At 47.9% G+C, this 20,826-nt stretch overlaps 1 long non-coding RNA gene across 1 annotated transcript; it reads right to left on the reverse strand.

The window, feature by feature from the left end:
* Positions 1 to 3,271: 3,271 nt before the first annotated feature.
* On the reverse strand, positions 3,272 to 16,926 carry LOC133232716 (uncharacterized). Its single transcript, XR_009731442.1, has 2 exons — positions 11,652 to 16,926; positions 3,272 to 5,095 (listed from the first exon to the last, which is right to left on the reverse strand). It is a non-coding gene; the product is annotated as an uncharacterized LOC133232716 (long non-coding RNA).
* Positions 16,927 to 20,826: the final 3,900 nt, after the last annotated feature.

Genomic DNA, 20,826 nt, shown 5'->3' on the forward strand with positions numbered 1-20,826 from the left:
AGACAAGACAGTTTTTATTTTTTATTATTTTATTTTTATTTTTTTTAACACCAAAAATATTTTGTACTGGGGTATAGCCGATCAGCCATGACAGTTTTTAAAGGGGAAAAAAGGGAAAGAATCTCAGTGAATCACTGAGGCAGGAAGTTGGGTGCTATATCATTCTCCTTTGCATGCATTGGCTGCCTCTCTCGATGTTATCTTGCCTTTGTGATCTGCCTGCAGGATTGTGAGAGCTGGTCATTTTTTAACTCCGCAGTTCTTCATTCTTACTTCTTTTTATCTAGGAAACAAGATAACAAATTAGGCAAGACATGGTGTGCATTCAGGAGAGCATAAGCCAAGAGTTAGCTTAAGTTACCTAGTGATCTTGTTCCTAGAATTAGTCTTTTAAGGTTGGAAGGGAACAGAAATGGGCAAATAGGAAATGAGGCAAAAGAGCTGCTTTCAACTCCCCACTGTCAAACATCATTCCATTTCTATAGAATTATGGGTGAAGTTCCATCTTCTGTAACTTCATGCTGATATAAGACACCATATTCCTAAGAGTGGAAGATGTCAACTTGGGCCTATAGCAACTCTTTGCTGACAATTTTAGGATTGCCTGCTTACATATATGGGCAGAGCAAGCTACAGTTGTTTTGATGCCCACAAAAGGTATGGATTATTATGAGAAAAAATGTTAATCCCATTCTCTTGAGGCCAGTTCTTGGAATTGCGATAGATAGTTACAGTATCTGTAAAGTCAACTCAAAAATGTGTTACCAGACTCTTTGTGACTCTGTTGTCCTGATCATTAACTGTTTAGTTTTATATTTGGGGAGGGGGGTCTGCAGGGTTCTGCTTGGTTCCAAGGAGAGACCCCACATCTCCCTGAAGGTAAGGGGTCACCATCAAGTCCTATGGTTGCATTTCAGGAATTGCATCAAAACCACTGCTGCCCCACCCCCACCCCATTCAGACACAGCAGCCCCAGGAGATGAAAGGGAGGGGGCTCGCTTCACTGAAAGACCTGCAAACAGGGGAATCTCCCCACTTGACATTTGACACGTGGAGACTCAGAAGGCCAAGCGACACAGCATTGGGCCTCAGTCCCCCATACCCCAATGTGTCCCTTCCCCATAGCTCCATAGCCTGGAACACAGCTCACCCCTCCAGAATCCCTATCCTGTAAGACCCCACCCCTCTGGTAGGATGGGACTTTCCGGCTCTCCTAAAGGCTCAGGCACCCAACAGCCCAAGGCCCTTCCCTACAGCTCCTGGCAACAGCAGCCTGCACCCCTCTCTGTACTCACAGCTCAGCATGGTCTTGGGGCTTCCTGAGTCAGAGCAAACCTGCCTAGATACCATGGAGAAAGACCGCAGAAAGCTGAGGGACCCCATCCTGGACTCCTGTCAGTCATCCCCATACCCACAGTGGTCACCAGAGTGGTGGAATAGTTTCTATTTCCAAGAAATTGACTCTGAGCAAGATGTGGTACCCTGGGTCCGGGGGTCTTTGAGGAGCCTCCTGGGCTACAGCTGAGTTGAGTTCAAGAGTTACCTGTCCCCTGTGTCATAAGCTCCAAGCGCACTCTGGCCACCCAGCTCTTCCTCACCCACAAATGTGGGAATGCCACTCAGGATCCAGGAACAGCTCCCAGAGGCTAGAGGAGATAGCCCACCTTGTCTGTGAACCTGCCGGACCTCATGATGCTAGGCCACCATCGGGGGAGCCAGCCCAGACCTACAGCTCCTGCAGGCCAAGTTCACCCAGCAGGGCCTACAGGTAGATGCTGTGGAGGCTAGGCTTCTTGTTTTTCACAGGTGGGCAGAGAGCCCACATCCTGCCTCTCCTAGGGGTGCACTTCTCTGAACATACTCTGCTCCAGGGCAGTGTTCTCTCCGTTCCCAACCATTGTCTCCCCTCTCCTGGGGCCTCCACCAGGTGCCTCCATAGCAGGAACACAGTTCTCCCCTCCAGGATCTCCATCCTGTAAGACCCCACCCATCGTGGTGGGATGGCACTCTCCAGCCTGGACCACCCTCCATCATTCCAGGATCCCCACCCTGTAAGACCCCACTCATGGTGGGATGGCACTCTCTGGCTCTCTTAAAGGCTCAGGCACCCAACAGCCATCCCCCACAGTCAGGCCAGGAGCATGAGGCCCAGAGGATGTCCCACCTGCTCAAAGCCACCTTGGTCCCCACCTGATAGGTGACCTCAGAAGGAAGATCTCTTCAAGAGGGAACCCAAACCCCATATTTTGTGATTTTACCATATATAATTTGAGTAACAAGGCATGGGACTCTCAGCAGGGACCCTCAGCTCTGCCTCAGGCATGGGTGTGAGTCATGTGATCTCCAGAAAGAGGGATTCCTGGGGGAAGATCAGAGGACCAAACCATGGGTGCAGGGTATTCTGGGCAACCCCACTTTCTCTCCTGAACATGGTACATAGCAAGAAGTTCCAGGCTGTACTTGGTACATCCAGAAAACAATCACCTTAACTTCCTTCTACCTACCTTCCCCCCCACACACACACCTTCTGCCTGAGTGTCTCACTTCACCTAGACTCAAGGCTTTGGCCTTCACATGCCACAGGTGGGCAGTCTCCTGGGGGACCAGCAGAAGCTGGAAAGATCCCCTGCCCACTCTTGCAACTCCTTGGGTCCCGACCTCCCCCTGCCAAGGGGCTGTCACTTGCCAAACTACAGGGGTGGAAAACAGTGGTCAACCCCCCAAATTAGCTGTCCTCCTATGATCCTCCAGCTATGGCATCCTGGGGACACACTGATGCCCCTCACTTGGGCCTCATCAGCGTCATCAGAAAGGATAGCTGGTGTTGAATGGGATCTCTTGTGACATGGCCCATCACATCATCTTGCCTGTAGCCAGGCCACTTGGAAGTGGGGCTACCTCTCTCATCCCTTCCCAGGACATTGTATGTCCCCCAGGTCAACCTCAAGCATGCTGGACTCCTGCCTGGACCCTTTTCTCTGTTCCGGGGCCCGGGCTCCCACCATCATGTGCTGCCCCTCCCTACTCGCCCACTTCTCTTCTGGTTCCCTGCTGTTGTCACTCTTCACCCAGAGAGCCTGCTCTGAGCTGAGATCTGCCCCTCCATTTCTGCCCTCTCGTGTCTAGGCCAAACCCTGATGGCCCCACCCAGTCCATTCTGGGCACTTGTGACTAGGAGGTCCAGTTGGGCCCACATGTCATAGCCTCTCCCTTCCCAATATCTCAGCCGGCTATCCTCCCATTGCCCCCAGAACCCCTGGCTGGTTTTGTGGGACTGAAGCCTTCTCCACCTACTTCCTCTGGAGCCACGGGAAAGGTTTGAACAAGGAAAAGGGCCCTGAGTAGTGGCTGTGCCCACAACACAGCCTGCACACACCCACACCCACCTTTTCTTTCCCCTGGCTTGCCTGTGACCCACCCTCTTCTCTCTGTTGGAATCCTCAGACCTGGCCCCTAGCTGCCTTCAAGGGCCTTCAGTGCTCGCAGGTGGAGCTCCCAGATGGTGTCCCTGCCTGCACCCAGCCTGGTACAGCGTGGTGGCCGGGCGGGGTCTGAACCAGGTCCCCCAGTCCCTGTGGGTGCTATGGAGCCCAAGGAGCCTTAACCAATTCACATCTATGCAGCGGCAGCTGCCTCCCCTCAGAGTGATGTGAAGTGCAGAGCCTCCTGCCCTCTGGCGGCAGGACCAGGATACGGCAGGGAGCCGGCCCTGCTAGTGTTCCTGGTTTGACACATCAGGCCAGAAGGGGAACACCAAGTTCCTGGAGTGCAGCCCCTCATTGACAGGTGGGGAAACTGAGGTCCAGGCACAGCAGGGGCCTTTGACAGGACACAGAGAACCTCCAGCCTCGAGATGACTTTCCCAGTGGGCTAGATGCTGATTATGGACCGGTAAGAGGGTCTCACCAGACTGTCACCTTGTCCCCAAGAAATGAGCATCCTCACAACATTTCTGATGGTTTGGGGGTCTTGGGTTTGGGAACTTTAACAATCAACCTGAGAGGCTGGGGTTATGAGGGCCAGAAGAGCTCACACCCCAAAGTCAAGATTTGGGGAGCAGGAAAGAACAGAGGGCAAGGATCCAATTTTCTTCCTGGGAAAAAGCACTCTGGAAATATATAAGAATGATAGGAAGGAGCAGGCAGGTCTCAAACAAGGTAACAGCTGATGTAGATGCATTAAAAAAAATGCTCACCCCCAATTAAAGAAAAGCAATGGGCAGCTGCCAAGTGCAATTTTCACCTGCAACTGAGCAAAAGTCTCAGAAATCTCAGAAATACAGGATTGGCAATGCTATGAGGATCAAACCCCTCACACACAACATCTTGTTTACAGAGATGAACTCAGCAAGAGACACGGGCCAAAGGAGCCCTCAGTTCCCAGCAGCTGAGAACTGTGGCTGTAAACACAGGACCTGTGGCCCCCACCACCAACCAGGAGAGGCGTGCTGATGCAGCCAGACAGGTGGGGGACACCTCACCCCTCAAACTGGCTGGACAATTCAACCTCAGCAGACGTGGAGGTTTGGGTGTGTGCCACGGGGGTATGGGGCACAGGCATCACTAATTGTTCATTTAACCGAAACCCTGCAGGGGCCCACGTCAGCCCTAGACCAGGCTCCGGGTTTTCTTTTTAAAGAAGAAAAATTGTATTAGAAATTTTAATAAGAATCTAAATACAGCCTCCGTACTTTCATCAAGTGGTTTTAAAGCACAGACATCACCAAAGATGAAAGAATATTGTCCTGGGTTGTCATGTGAGATGGTCCAGGTGCTGGTGGCGAGACACTGGGATCTGCTCCCACCGTCACTGTGGCCCAGCGCTGCTCTGTGCATCTTCTGATGCCCTTACTTCTCGTGTCAGGCTTCTCTGCGTTGCGGGCAGCAGATGGGAGATTCCAGACCCTCCACTGCATTCAGTAGAACAAACTGCAGCCACAGAGCGGGTGTCTGCATTTCCGAGGCTACGTGGGAAACTGAAGGAAGCAGCATCATCCTCTCAGGGGACGTCATCACTCTCCTGTTTTCTTGCTCGTTTAGTCATTGTGGGCACAGTTGGTAAGAGTTGATGAGTAATGGTGAAATTATTCCTGTAACTGAGCAGAGCAGTTTTACAGACACTAAACCCCCTACCAAAAGGCAGACATTCACGTCCATGAGCCCATAGCCCCCAGTCCTTCTGGAGCCTAAGGATACTGTCAACCCCTGTGACACCTCCCAGTTACCTCACCATCAACCAATCAGAGAACTATGCCCGAGCTGATCTCTGAGGGGCACCTTGGGATGCCCCTCCCCTCACCTGGCCTTTAAAAAGGCTTTCCTGAAACCCATCCGGAGTCCGGGCTCTCCCAGCACTAGCTATCCCAGATTCTGTTTATGGTGTGCGTGCTAATTTGCTTCAGTCACGTCCTACTCTTTGCAACCCTATAGACTGTAGCCCGCCAGGCTCCTCTGTCCATAGGATTCTCCAGGCAAGAACACTGGAGTGGGCTGCCATGCCCTTCTCCAGGGGATCTTTCCGACCAAGGGATCGAACCCTAGTCTCTTACATCTAATGCATTGGCAAGCCAGTTCTTTACCATTAGCGCCACCTGGGAAAGCCCCCTTTTAAGGCTTCTGACATTAAGTGCTGCACTTTCCTTCACCACTGGGTGTCAGCAGATTGGCTTCACTGCAGCAGACCCAAGTTTGGTTGGGTAACAAATATTCCCAAGAATGATGAACTAGCAAAACGCCTCAAGATACAGGAAAAGTAAGACCAAGGTCAGTGGACCACAGTGGTGACTGCAAGCCGGGAGATGATTTATTCTATCTGGAATAGAATAAAGGAAACAAGTAACACAAGGAAACAAAAATAACCTTGTGTTCCCCTTGTGCTTTGAAGACCTGTAAACATTAAAGTCTCACAGGAATTAGAACTGCCCACTACCTGGTGCTAAAGAGGCACTGGAGACCCCGTGTTGCACCTGGCCCCCGGAAGGTGCAGCTAGGGTGCGTGCGGGCACCACCTGGAAGGGCGGAGAGAGGATCCAGGAAGGGGAGGAGGGCAGGGTGGGGGTCACTACAGGCTGGGGAGTGGGGAGAAACATCACAGGGAGAGAGAAGGAGCAGGGTAGGGAGGAGTAAGGTGGGTGCAGAAAAGGGAGGGCGTGCAGGCTCAAAGCCCAACACCCACCCACCTGCAGGCGCTGAGGGGGCGGAGGGAATGGGGGAAGCTAGGCATCCAGGCCGCTCCAGACCAGACTGTTTTGGAGGCGCCCCTGAAGTAGAGGAGCCTGCTGAGCTGGGGGTTGCCCCCTCTGCACTGCAGGGACCACTGAGGATCAAGGGAGGGCCAGGAGGCTGGCTTCGGACCAGACCAGACTCTCCAGAAGGGTTTGTGAGCATGGCACCCGGTGGACAGAGACCCAGAAAGCTGGGCACGCCTGCGAGGAGATCCCCCTCCGTGTCTTCATCAGAATGCGGAGCCTCGGGGGACCTGAGCCATCGCACCGACCCTCCGGCCAGAGCCCAGGAGTCAGCCCATGAGTGAAGGGGCTCCTTGCAGAGCCCAATGCCAACCCTCCCACACACACTGAGGGTCAGTGCCAATGCTGCTTTCTCCAGGAGAGGCGCAACGCAACTGCTCACTTTATATGCCATCTGACTTTTTGCAAAGGTGCCAGAGCAGCCCAGCAAACAAAGGTAAGTCTTTTAACATATGATGCTACAATAACCAGACCTGCATGTGGCAAAAAATGAACCCTATGCTACACTGATAATGGCGGAGTAAAGGCACAAAGTGAAAAGTGTGACAGTCACTCGGTCGTGTCGGGCTCTGTGACCCCAAGGACTGCAGTGCCCTCAAGCTCTTCTGTCATGGAATTCTCCAGCCAAGAATACCGGAGTGGGTTGCCATTCCCTTCTCCAGGGGATCTTCCCAACCCAGGGATTGAACCCAGGTCTCCTGCATTGCAGGTGGATCCTTTATCATCTGAACGAATCAGGGAAGCCCCAGAAGGGACGAAATAGGTGATTAAATAGTTAATCCCATTAGGGGATTATAAGCAGAAGAAATACATGAGACTCTTGTAAGTTAAGGATTACTCAAGAGAGCAGTTTTGCTTAACCACAAAACCAAGCAGGCTTGCTTAGCAACAAACCTGTACAACAGAAGCATGAGACATGCCGCCAAACAATAAAACAATGAGGCCTACATTTTGCCCAGTGAACTCAATAAGTTAGGACATGCTCTCTGAGCATGTAAAAAACAATAATCTGTGGACCCAGCTTGACCTTATAAGGACAAGAAAACTCCCCCGCTCAACCTGGAGGAGGAACTGATGATGGAAGCATGATGTCTACTCAAGAAAGCCAAGAACTTCTCCCCCTCCCCACTTTTCCTTTGATTATAAAACTGTAGCTCAGTACGTTCTCAGGACATGGTACCCCCTTGCCCACCTGTGTGTAGGCCTCATAAGCATCCTATTCTAAAAAATCACTTCTTATCTATCACTTTGCCTTTCGCTGAATTCTTTCTGTGCTGAGACATAAAGGATTATAGTATTATAGCTCTTCAGAACTCCCCCAAAAATGACACCCAACAGTTTCAACATTGTGTGCAAAAGTTAATTTACAATGCACCATAGATTTAAAAGTGAAAGCTAAAACCCTAAAGCTTTAGAGGAAAATATCTTTTGACTTAGGGAAAGGCTTCTTAGTTCTGAGAAAATGGAGAAATTTGACTTCATTGAAATTCAAAAAAATTTCTGTTCAAGAAAATCCACTGTTAAGACGATCAATCAGCAATCCAGAGGATGGGAGAAAATATTTGCAAAACTAATATCTGACAAAGAATGATCTCCAGACTATATAAATAACTCCCACTGCTCTAAATGAAAAATTCAGACTACCCACTTGGAAAACTTCACCCTATCTCACTTTTGTTTTTTTGGTCACATTTGAAAAAGGGTCAGCCAAAGCATGGAGCTGAATGCAACTGTCTTTTACGGAACAAAGTCCGTGGTTTGGGGGTTATTTCCACTGCACCTTGACGGGGAGAGCCAACCAGCCCAAGAAAGTGAATTGGGAGCTGTCATCAACTGAAGGACACAAAGCAAAAGCACCCAGGAAGAAGCTAATGTATCAGAAATTGGAATATCTGCTTTTTTCCAGATGTAACAATATTTTTTTCGATTTTTTTTTAATGTGGACCATTTTTAAAGTCTCTATTGAGTTGTAACTATATTGTTTCTGCTCTATGTTTTTGGTCTTTTAGCCACAAGGCAAGTGGGTTCTTAGTTCTCTGACCAGGGATCGAACCTGCACCCACTGCATTGGAAGGTGAAGTCTCAACCACTGGACCACCCGGGAAGTCCCCAGATGTAACAACTTAATTGCCTACATGATAGAAAGTTACATAAAATATACACTAACCTCCTCACTCTTCAATTATCAAATACCCTCCTTGCAACATGAGTAAAGCTGTTAGAGGGAGGTGTGCTGCTCAGAATTACCAAAAGCCTAAAAATCCTCTTTTGCAGCACAGACGTTTAGGTGGTCCCATTAGACTAACTACACTTCTGCTATCTTAAACAAGGGCTTGAACACTGGGAGGGGTATTCGAAAATTCCTTTTCTGTGTAAAAATCCCTTTTAAAAGCCCTCCTGGAAGTTACCTGTGATAGTATATTTCTAATATTAACAAAATGCCACTGTTGAAAAACAAATTTAAGCTAAATAACCTAGTTTTTTTAAATGGACAAAAGATTTGTTATTTTCAAAAGAAGAAAAAAGTGCTTTAGTATCATTCATTATCAGAACAATGAAAATTAAAACCACAGTGAGATACCACTTCACTTCTGTTAGAATGGCTACCACTTTTTTAAAAGTACTGATGAGGATATAGAGAAATTAGAACCCTCATACACTGTTAGTGGCCTGAAAATTGAAAGCCATGATGGAGGAAGCTCTGTCAGCTTCTGGTGAAACAAACACACTCCTATCCTTTGACCCAGTCCTGGATATCTGCCCAGAGAAATAAAAGCCTATGTCCACTGGAAGGCTTCAAAAAGAATGTTTGCAGAAGCTTAATTTACAATCGCCAAAAAACGAGCCAGTCCAAGCGTCCATCAACAGGGAGTTTACAATGGGGCCCTACCAGCAGCCAAAAGGGCAAACTATCAATGCAGGAAACGAGAGTGGGTCGCAAAACCATAATACTAAGTGAAGAAACCTTACACAAGAGTGTGTACCCTGTGCTTCATTTATATGACTCCTAGAACAGGCAAAACTAGAGTGGAAATAATCAGAACAGTGGATGTCTTTGTACAGTAGAGGCGGACATAGAATGGGAAGGGCAAGAAGGAGCTTTCTGGGGTGATGAGCATGTTCTGTTTGTCCTGACTGTGTCTTGGGCCACACAGTAGTGTGTATTTGCTAAAGCTCAGCAAAACTATGATTAGGGTTTATGTACTTCATTGTAAATTTAACATTAAAAATCTATAAACAAATACTATGTGCTAATGCTATGCATGCTAAAGTATTTGGGGGGACAAGTGCTTATATTTGCAATTTAATAATATTAGAAACATTAGAAATTTATAGTTTTATGTTAATGGTTTAATAATGAGCACCTGCAAATCTACCACCAGCATCAAAACTGGAGCATTTCCAGAAACTTGAGTCTATTGTGAGCTTGTCCCCATCCCTTTCCCCAAAATTTTTAGCATTTTCTTGCTTTAAAGGGTTCCCCCGAGCCTTCCTAAGTGATCAATGCAAAGAAATAGAGGAAAACAATAGAACAGGAAAGACTAGAGGTCTCTTCAAGAAAACTAGAGCTACCAAGGGAATATTTCATGCAAACATGGGCACAAAAAAACGACAGAAACAGTATGGACCTAACAGAAGCAGAAGATATTAAGAAGAGGGGATAAGAATACATGGAAGAACTATACCAAAAAAGATCTTCATTACCCAGATAACCACGATGGTGTGATTGCTCACCAAGAGCCAGACATCCTGGAATGTGAAGTCAAATGGGCCTTAGGAAGCATCACTATGAACAAAGTTAATGGAGGCAATGGAATTTCAGTGGAGCTATTTGAAATCCTAAAAGATGATGCTGTGAAAGTGCTACACTCAATATGTCAGCAAATTTGGAAAACTCATCAGTGGCCACAGGACTGGAAAAGGTCAGTTTTCATTCCAATCCCAAAAAAAGGCAATGCCAAAAAATGTTCAAACTACCATACAATTGCACTCATCTCACACATTAGCAAAGTAATGCTCAAAATTCTCCAAGCTAGGCTTCAATAGTATGTGAACCGAGAACTTCCAGATGTTCAAGCTGGATTTAGAAAAGTCAGAGGAACCAGAAATCAAACTGCCAACATCACTGGATCATAGAAAAAGCAAGAGAATTCCAGAAAAACATCTACTTCGGCTTTATTGACTATGCGAAAGCCTTTGACTGTATGGATCACAGCAAACTGTGGAAAATTCTTAAAGAGATGGAAATACCAGACCACCTGACCCGCCTCCTGAGAAATCTGTGTGCAGGTCAAGAAGCAACAATTAGAACTGGACATGGGACAACAGACTGGTTCCAAATAGGAAAAGGAGTACGTCAAGGCTGTATACTGTCACCCTGCTTATTTAACTTGTATGCAGAGTACATCATGAGAAACGCTGGGCTGGAAGAAGCACAAGCTGGAATCAAGATTGCTGGGAGACATATCAATAACCTCAGATATGCAGTTGACACCACCCTTATGGCAGAAAGTGAAGAAGAACTAAAGAGCCTCTTGATAAAAGTGAAAGAGGAGAGTGAAAAAATTGGCTTAAAGCTCAACATTCAGAAAACAAAGATCATGGCATCTGGTCCCATCACTTTCATGGCAAATAGATGGGGAAACAGTGTCAGACTTTATTTTTCTGGGCTCCAAAATCATTGCAGATGGTGACTGCAGCCATGAAATTAAAAGATGCTTACTCCTTGGAAGGAAAGTTATGACCAACCTAGATAGCATATTCAAAAGCAGAGACATTACTTTGTCAACAAAGGTCCATCTAGTCAAGGCTATGGTTTTTCCAGTGGTCATGTATGGATGTGAGAGTTGGACTATAAAGAAAGCTGAGTGCTAAAGAACTGATGCTTTTGAACTGTGGTGTTGGAGAAGACTCTTGAAGAGTCCTAGGATTGCAAGGAGATCCAATCAGTCCATCCTAAAGGAGATCAGTCCTGGGTGTTCATTGGAAGGACTGATATTGAAGCTGAAACTCCAATACTTTGGCCACCTGATGCGAAGAGCTGACTCATTTGAAAAGACCCTTATGCTGGGAAAGATTGAGGGCAGGAGGAGAAGGGGACGACAGAGGATGAGATGGTTGGATGGCATCACCAACTCGATGGACATGGATTTGGGTGGACTCCGGGAGTTGGTGATGGACAGGGAGGCCTGGAGTGCTGCAGTTCATGGGGTCGCGAAGAGTCGGACACGACTGAGTGACTGAATTGAACTAACTGAACGGATTTAGATGCCTAACAGTAGGCGGGCTTGTGGGTGTAAATACTAACGTGGTGGTGTTCACTGGAAAACAGACTTTGCTGAGTCTGAAATTATCCACTGAACAAAACACCGAAGGGCAGGTTGGGGTGAGGCAGTGCTCTGACCTCTGGGTTGTCCACCCTGGACGAGCGCTTTGCTGGAGGAGAGGAGGCGGGGATTCGAGCGCTCAGAGCTGGCCTGTTTGACCCAGTCTCCGGAGGCTACTGGGAACCCCGCCCCCACCCCCGACACCAGCCCCCCAACGCCAGCCCCAGGACCCGGATGCCTAGGGCGGACCCTTCCGACCGGACCTCCAGGCCCGGAGTAACCACAACTACCCACCGCAGTCCAGCACCTCCTAGGCACGTAACTGGACCTGACCAATCACCGTACCACAAGCTGCGGCCTTTGCGATTGGGCCAGAGGTTGACACATGATCCTACCTCACCAATCAGAGCCCAGGGAAGCCTATTTAAGGCTGAGCCGGCCTCACATCCTCAGCCCTGCCGACCGAGGTCTGTATCGTGGAAGTGAGTTCTTGCGTTGGCCTCGATCGGGCGGGAAGCTGGGGGATCTGGAGAGTTGCGGAGACGCGAGAGGCGCCCGCTTGGACTACGCGGCACTTGCTGCAGGACGACTTGGAATATCTCCCTAAAAAGCACGCAGGGTGTGAGCAGGTTCCTTGGCGTGGTGATCCTGACGTCCTGAGTCACCAGTCCCGAGAAAGCCCGGCCCAGGGGACCCGCCCAGAGACCGGCGATACGGACATCAGGCCTCTCTCGCAGTCCCACCGCCTCTTGGCCCCCTCAACGTGACAAGGACGCGCCCCTGGAAGGAGCACAGGGGCTCGGGATTAAATACCGGACGTTTATTGACAGCCAATACACTTACTGTAAAGTTCACTTATTTAAAGTGTGCGCTTGTGAACCAGCTTTCTTTCCTTGATCAGTTTCTAGAATTTGCATTTCTCTAGTTATGCTGCAAGGCTTGTCTGTGAGGGTTGAGGGTGTTAAGATATAGTGCAGTTGTGGTTTGAGAAAGTGTGAGAACACTCAGTCTCCTGAAAAATGTCTAGGCTTTTGGTAGCTGTAACAATATTATCAATAATAAATAAGTAAAGTGTGCGGTTTAGTGGTTGTCAGATTCAGAGTTGAATTTCTATTTTCATCATTTCAGATGGGAAAAAACTTGCGCTTGTTAGCAGCCGTTTTCCTCCCAGTCCCTCCAGCCGGGCTTAGTGCTTAGTCACTTCAGTTGTGTCCGACTCTCTGCAACCCCATGGACTGTAGCCCACCAGGCTCCTCTGTCCATGGGATTTTCCAGGCAAAAGTACTGGAGTGGGTTGCCATTTCCTTCTCCACCCTCCAGCCCTAGGTAACCACTAATCTATTTTTGGTTCATATAGATTTACCTATATTGCACATGCTGAAGAATTATTCCTTGTATATTTGAAGTACAAGTTTAACAGGATATCTTGTATGTTTGTTGGCTAAATTTGGCCCCCTCAAAGGGGAGTATTCAAGCACTCTGGCTTGAGAAGGAGGACCAAGGCATTGACTGGAGTGTGAGATCTGCCCATAGTACATACTTCCACAGGGTATAGTTTCCAAGAAAATGGAACTGCAAAGAGGCAGACATCCAGCAATTTCTGGCTGTGCATGGGTCCTCTGGGACTATCCCTGAAACAGTCTCCATGGAAGAAGGTACAGGAGCTCAGGGAGAGGAGCAGGGAGTGAGGGCGACTTCAGGTCTCACAGGCCCTGAAGGCATTTCGTGAATGTATTTTTTTCTGCAATGATCCTGCTTCCATATTTTTTAGTTCTCTCTATATTTAAAAATAGTCCTATTTGTTGTTGTCCAGTCGCTCAGTCTTGTCTGACTCTTTGTAACCCATAGACTGCAGCATGCCAGACTTCCTTCCCTTCACTATCTCCCGGAGTTTGCTCAGACTCCTGTCCAATGAGTCGATGATGCCATCCTACCATCTCATCCTCTGTCACCCTCTTCTCCTGCCCTCAATCTTTCCCAGCATCAGGGGTTTTTTTTCTAATGAGTCAGTTCTTCACATCAGGTGGCCAAAGGATTGGAGCTTTGGCTTCAGCATTAGACCTTCCAGTGAATGTTCTGGGTTGATTTCCTTTAGGATGGACTAGTTTGATTACCTTGCAGTTCAAGGGACTCTCAAGAAACTTCTCCAGCAGCATTGTACAAAAGCATCAGTTCTTTGGCGCTCAGCCTTCTTTATGGTCCAACTCTCACATCCGTACATGACTACTGAAGAAACCATAGCTTTGTCTATATGGACCTTTGTTGGCCAAGTGATGTCCCTGCTTTTCAACACACTGTCTAGTTTTGTCACAGCTTTTCTTCCAAGGAATAAGCATCGTTTAATTTCATGGCTGCAGTCAGTATGCTTCTTAAATCACATTTCAATTTTGTTGTTTTTGACTATTTCCCACAATTTCATGATGTGGTACTGGTCTCTGAGCAGCTCAGTGACCCTTCCTTTCACTTAGATGGTCCCGCTGATGGGGATTGAGTCTGGTGCCTCTCCTCTCTGCTCTCCTTCACAGCAGACTAAACAAGCTGGGAGGCCCTGCCAAGCTCACCAGAAGGTAAAGGGGGCTCTACGGCTTGCAGGCTAGCCTTCCAATTTCATAGCCAGTTTCCTTCTCTGAGGGTCAGGTTCATCACATGTCTCAGGTCATGGAAGATGATCATGTTTCCTAAGTACTTGCAAGGCCCTCTCTTGTTTCATCTATTTATATTTTACTCATTCATTCTCTGTTCTCATATGCCTGACCTCATAGACAGCCCTTCAGAGGTATGTGCGCATGTATTTTTTTTTTAATCTCAAGAGTTGATAGATTTAAACACTAACTCTTACTATAATTATTAGCAAGCTAGGAATAATAAAGATCTTTAACTTGCTATGGTAACAACGCCAAGCCTACAGCAAATATCCTTTTTTTTTTTTTTTTTTTAACTTTAAACTGTTTATTTCGCTGCACTGTGTGGCTTGCAGTATCTCAGTTCCATAACCAGGGATGAACTCAGGCCACGGCAGTGAAATACCAGAATTCTAACCACTAGGCAACCAGGGAATTCCATAAACTATTTTATTATAGTACACATGTATGTTTATAGAAAGGGCTTCCCTGATGGCTCAGTGGAAAAGAATCCCCCTGCCAAGCAGGAGACATTGGTTCAATCCCTGGGTTGGGAAGATCCCCTCAAGAAGGAAATGGCAACCCACTCAAGTATACTTGCCTGGGAAACCCCATGGACAGAGGAGCCTGGCGGGCTACAGTGCATGTGGTTGTCAAAGAGTCAGACACGACTTAGCAACTAAACAACAACATGTTTATAGAAAAGCTGTGAAGAGAATACAGAGTTCCCATATACCCCACATCCAATTTTCATCTATTATTATCTTACATGAATGAGTATGATACATCTCTCATAATTCATGAGTCAATATTGATACATTATTATTAACTAAGGTCCACACTATTCAGGTGGCGCTAGTGGTAAAGAACCCGCCTGCCAATCTAGGAGATTTAAGAGACCTGGGTTTGATCCCTGGGTTGGGAAGATCCCCTTGAGGAGGAAAGGGAAACCCATTCCAGTATTCTTGCCTGGAGAATCCCATGGACAGAGGAGCCTGGAGGGCTACAGTCCATAGGGTCGCAAAGAGTCAGACATGACTGAAGTGACTTAGCATGCATGCACACTATTCAGGCTTCCTCAGGTTTAACCTCACGACTTCCGGCTGCTCCAGGACCTGTCCCGAGCTCACATGACATGTAGTCATCACGTCTCCTCCCAGATGCTCTTGGCAGGGAGGGTCATTCAGACTTTCCTGGTTTGAACGACCCCAATGGTTTGGAGGAGGGCTGGACAGAAATGTGCACACTGTCCCTCTGCTGGTTTGTCTGATGCTTTCTTGTTGTTTTTCTGGGCTTGTGGGTTTGTAGGAGGAAGACCGCAGAGGGAAATTGCCCTTCTCATCACATCCTGTCAGGGCTGTTCTCTCAACACGACTCCTCCTGTGCCCTTGGTCACCTGACGAGGTGTCTGTTAGGTGTCACCACTGAGGAGTTCCTCTTTCTCCCCCTATCCACCCCGTTCTCACCGGAGAGGGGACCCACACTTGTGGCCCACACTTAAGGAGGGTTTGGTCTCCCTCCCAGAGGGCAGAGCATCTACATACGTACCTTCAGATTCTTTCACACAGATTTGTCTCTTCTCCTCATTCCTGTATTTATTCAGCCATTTTTATATCAGTATGGACTCATGGATACCTATCTTTACACTGTGTTTTCATCTGAGGGCTTCCCTGTTTATTTTGTTGCTCAAGCTATTCCAGCCTCAGGCTTGGGAACTCCTTTACTTTGTATCCCTTTTAACAGAGCCCCTTTGTTCTGGGTTGTTGTTTCATTTTGGTTTTGAGCATTTCTTTCCTTTCTAGCTATATTTGCCTGCTGCTGCTGCTGCTACTGCTAAGTCCGTGTGTCCGACTCTGTGCGACCCCATAGAGGGTACCCCACCAGGCTTCCCCATCCCTGGGATTCTCCAGGCAAGAACACTGGAGTGGGTTGCCATTTCCTTCTCCAATGCATGAAAGTGAAAAGTGAAAGTGAAGTCGCTCAGTAGTGTCCGACTCTTAGTGACCTCATGGACTGCAGCCTACCAGGCTCCTCTGTCCATGGGATTTGCCTGCTAGGGATACCATAACCAAGCACCACAGACTGGGAGGCTTAAACAACAGAAGTTTGTTTTCTCACTGATATGGAGACTGGAAGTTCAAGATCAAGGTGCTTGCAGTTTGGTTTCTCCTGAGGCCTTTCGCCTTGGCACTTAGATGGCCATCTCCTCCCTGTGTCCTCACACAGCCCTTCCTTTATTTACTCACTCACTCCTGATGTCTCTTTCTCTTCTTGTATGGACACCAGTTCCATTGGATCAGGGCCCCACCCTTATGACCTGATTGAACCTTGTGTGCATGCTATGTTGCTTCAATCATGTCTGACTGTTTGCGACCCTGTGGACTCCAGGCAAGAATACTGGAGTGGGTTGCCATGCCCTCCTCCAGGGGATCTTCCTGATCCAGGGATCAAACCCTAGTCTCTTATGTCTCCTGCATAGGCAGGCAAGTTCTTTACCACTAGTGTCATCTGAGAAGCCCAATCTAACCTTAGTTACCTCTTTAAAGACCCCGTCTCCAAATACAATCACATGGGGAGTTAGGGCTGCAATCTATGAATTTTGTGGCGGGGTGGAGGGGGTAGATTTTTGGCCACAGTTCACTGTACTAACCTGTATATATTCACATATCTATAAATATTTCTACATGTTCCCACAAGTATCCATAATAAGCATGAATTCCTATTGCTGTCTCTAATTCTATTACCTCCTCCCAGCCTTTTCCTGCCGTATCTGTAAACTCCCACTCCAACGGAGAGAAGCGGCTCACAGCATCTACCATCATACACTCAATAGTTCAATGTGCCTGCATGGTGGTTTCAGAGTTAACCAGTCCCAGTGGGAAACAGCATTACCAACTACAGTTCAGGTCTATGTACTGTTCCTTTACTTTTAGTCTTAGAGACCCACGCAGTCCCAATGTCACTTGGGTCAGCACCTTCCCTCACCCCTTTCAGTAAGATGGTCTCAGCTACAAACTGTGGTGCTGGAGAAGACTCTGAGAGTCCCTTGGACAGCAAGGAGCCCAAACCAGTAAATCCTTTAGGAAATCAACCCTGAATATTCAGTGGAAGGACTGATGCTGAAGCTGAAGCTCCAATCCTTTGGCCACCTGATGTGAAGAGCTAACTCATTAGAAAAGACTGATGCGGGGAAAGATCGAGGGCAGGAGGAGGAGGTGGTGACAGAGGATGAGATGGTAGGATGGCATCATCGACTCAATGGATATGAGTATGAGCAAACTCCAGGAGATAGTGAAGGACAGGGACGCCTGGCGTGCTGCAGTCCATGGGGTCCCAAAGAGTTGGACGTGACTTAGTGACTGAGCAACAACAACTTGTAACGCAGCTGGATTCTTCTGTCATTCCATCTGGAGATCCCCGTCTCCTAAATGATCCTCTTAAATTTGCATACATTAAGCCTCATATAGTCTCTGGGTTTTAACAAACGTACAGTTTCATGTATCCACCATTACATTACCAAACAGAGTAGTTTCACTGTCCTAAAAATCCTCTGTGTTTCAGCTATTCTTCCCTTTCCCTATCCCCACCCCTACCCTTGGTAAGCATTAATCTTTTTGCTTTTTCCAGAATGTCATATAAAAGGAATATACAGTATATAGCCTTTTCACACAGACTTTTTTCAATGTAACATGCATTTATGATGTATCCATGCTTTGTGTGACTTGACAGCTTGTTTTGCTAAATAATATTCCATTGTGTAGATGTTCCAGTTTGCTATCCACTCATATAGTGAAGGATATCTTGGGTATTTCCAGTCTGGGGCAATTATAAACAAACTTGTTAAAACTATTTGCAAGAAGTCTTTTGTATGGATGTGCGTTTTTACCTGTTGGGTAGATTCCTAGCAGCATGCCTTGGTTCAGGCTGCTGTGACAGAACACACAGACTGGGTGGCTTAAAAACAAACATTTATTTCTCACAGTCTGGAAGATGAAAATGGCCAAGATCAAGGTGCTGGCAGACCTGGCGTCTGATGGAAGCTGCTTCCTGACTTGCAAAGACATCTTCTTGTTGGGTCCTCACTTGGCAGAAAGCAGAGTGAGAGTGAGCTCTCAGGCCTCTTCTTAGAAGAGCGTTAATCTCATCAGGAGCTCTGCTCTCCTGACCTGTTGTTGTTCTTTAGTTACTAAGTCATGTCCAACTCTTTGTCATCCCTGGAGTGCAGCATGCCAGACCTTCCTGCCCCTCACCATCTCCCAGAGCTCACCCAAGTCTGTGTCCATTGAATCAATGATGCCATCTAACCATCTTATCCTCCGCCGCCCCTTCTTTTACCTTCAGTCTTGACCTACTCACCCCACCAAAGGCCCCACCTCCTCACACCATCACACTGGGGGCTAGGATTTCAACATAGGAAATGGCAGGGGGGCAACATTCATTCAATAGCAGGGCATGACTGCTGGCTATTGTAGTCTCTGGGATGGTCTTGGTCTGAGCCACCACACGTTCTCCAACCACCAGTTCTATAGGCTTGGGGGCATGATTCCCACTGGTCTTCTGTTTCTACTGTGCTGACAGCTTTTTAATCAGTAACAAAATAGACTAGATCTGTTGTGTTCAAGACACATGTCAAGTGCTTTTCTGTCCCTATCAACTTATTCATAGGATCTTTCTCCTTTATTCATGGAATGAATTTGGATTGATGTGTTTGGTGTTAAACTAGAGAAATCCAGACCATGAGGTCTATTTCTCACTTACAATCATGAACTTTTTTCATTGGCTGCTGCACCAGTGTTCTTGCCTGGAGAATCCCAGGGATGGGGGAGCCTGGTGGGCTGCCGTCTATGGGGTCGCACAGAGTCGGACATGACTGAAGCAACTTAGCAGCAGCACCTCGCAGCATGTGGGATCCTAGTTTCCTGACCAGGGATGGAACCCACTCCCCCTACACTGGAAGCACAGGTTTTTAACCACCAGACTGCCAGGGAAGCCCCCTATAATTGGGCCTAATATTTTATTTCAGATGTTTTGCACCCACGTTCCTGAGTGAATGGGCCTCTCGTTTTCTCTTCCCATTTGTCTGGTTCAGAGCCAGACACAGTGAGCTGGACGCATCCCACACTCTTCCACTTTCTGGAACATTTTGTCCAAAGCAGGAATTAACTGGTCCCTGGAATCAGGGTGGGACTCAACTCACAAAGCAGCCTGGGCTCCAGACTGGGAGAGAGGAGGGCTTGGACCATCACTTTTTAGTCTCTTGCTGTTTGCCCTTCTTTTTGTGATTATATATTTTTTTCTAAGAATTTATCTACTTCATTTAGGTTTTCAATTTTATTAGTTTATGAGTGTTCCTAATTCTATTATTTTAAAATCTGTGTTGTGTCTGCACTTATTCCCTCTTTGTATGTTTTATTTGGAGTGTCGTGCTCTCCCCTTCTTTCTTGCCAGAGTGTTTTCATGTGATTGTTCTTCCAATGAATCAGCTTAGGGTTTTGTTTATCTCTGCTCTTCCTAATCTCTCCCTCCTCCACTGATCTCTGCCCTTTTCAATTTCTTTTTGTGTTTTCTCCTTCTTGTTTCTTTGGGCTTGCCATGAGTTAAACTACATTTCTGGAAGCCATGCTTGGTTGGAGCAGAGATGGTCCTGAGTCAGCTGCCTTTCCCACCCCATCCCTCTCTGTGTTACAGAGATTATTTCCAACAGTCGTGACTGTTGCCCTTTCCCGGAGTTTGTGCATCCTGCGTAATGCAAGACCCTGCACCACATTCTCCTCCACCCCTGCCCTGCACTCCTAGGCAGGTATCCTCAGCCTCATTTGAGAATATTCCAAGTCTAGCCTTGGTTTGACCCCGGAATCCTCAGCTCTTGTCCCAGTTCCCAGGGCACCTCTCCTGGAGGCCTCCCAAGGGAACAGGTTTCATACTGGCTGGGGTTGGGTCACTCAACCAGACACCTTCTGCCAGCTGAGATGGTGGGGTGTTCTGGCTGGAGGGCCCCCTCAGAGCCCCAGCCACCACCCTGTCAGACTGTGCCATGGAACCTTCCAGGTGTGTGAGGCCCCAGGGGAAGGGGTGTTACGGAAGCGCTTGTGGTCGCCAGCTCACCGGTGGCATCCATAGAGGCTTTGCCCACCTGGGGCAGAATCTCGGCCCAGTGATTCACTGCCCAGTCACATAGTACAGCTGGAGATGCAAAGGTTGGCAGGTGAGGGGTCTGGGCTCTACCAGCTGGCCTGTCCATGGGGCACACAGGGTGGCCACAAGAAAGGGGAGACCACCCGAGGCCAGAGAAAAGCCAGAAGCTGCAGCCCATCAGAGAAGGGATTTGAGGGTGACTCCAACTTCCTTCTATCCAGGCTAAAACCACAGGTGCCTCAGCCATGTGGGCATCACTTCCTGCCCATAGGCTGCCATCCCTGGCATCTGGGACAGCATCTACAGCCCTGCCCATCCTCAGGGTGAGGAGGAGGGGGCTCTCGAGGGAGCTGTGTGGACAAGTAGGGGCAGGAGCCGGTCTAGACCCCAACTAGAGGACACCCCCGATCTGCCTACAGGAGATGACAGTGGACAGAGAGTGGCGGGGTCAGGCTCTGGGCCAAGAGTAGAGGTGAGAACCCAGGAGAAAGGCCTC

Source organism: Bos javanicus, chromosome 19 (genome assembly GCF_032452875.1).
Source record: "Bos javanicus breed banteng chromosome 19, ARS-OSU_banteng_1.0, whole genome shotgun sequence".
NCBI classification, from domain to species: domain Eukaryota; kingdom Metazoa; phylum Chordata; class Mammalia; order Artiodactyla; family Bovidae; genus Bos; species Bos javanicus.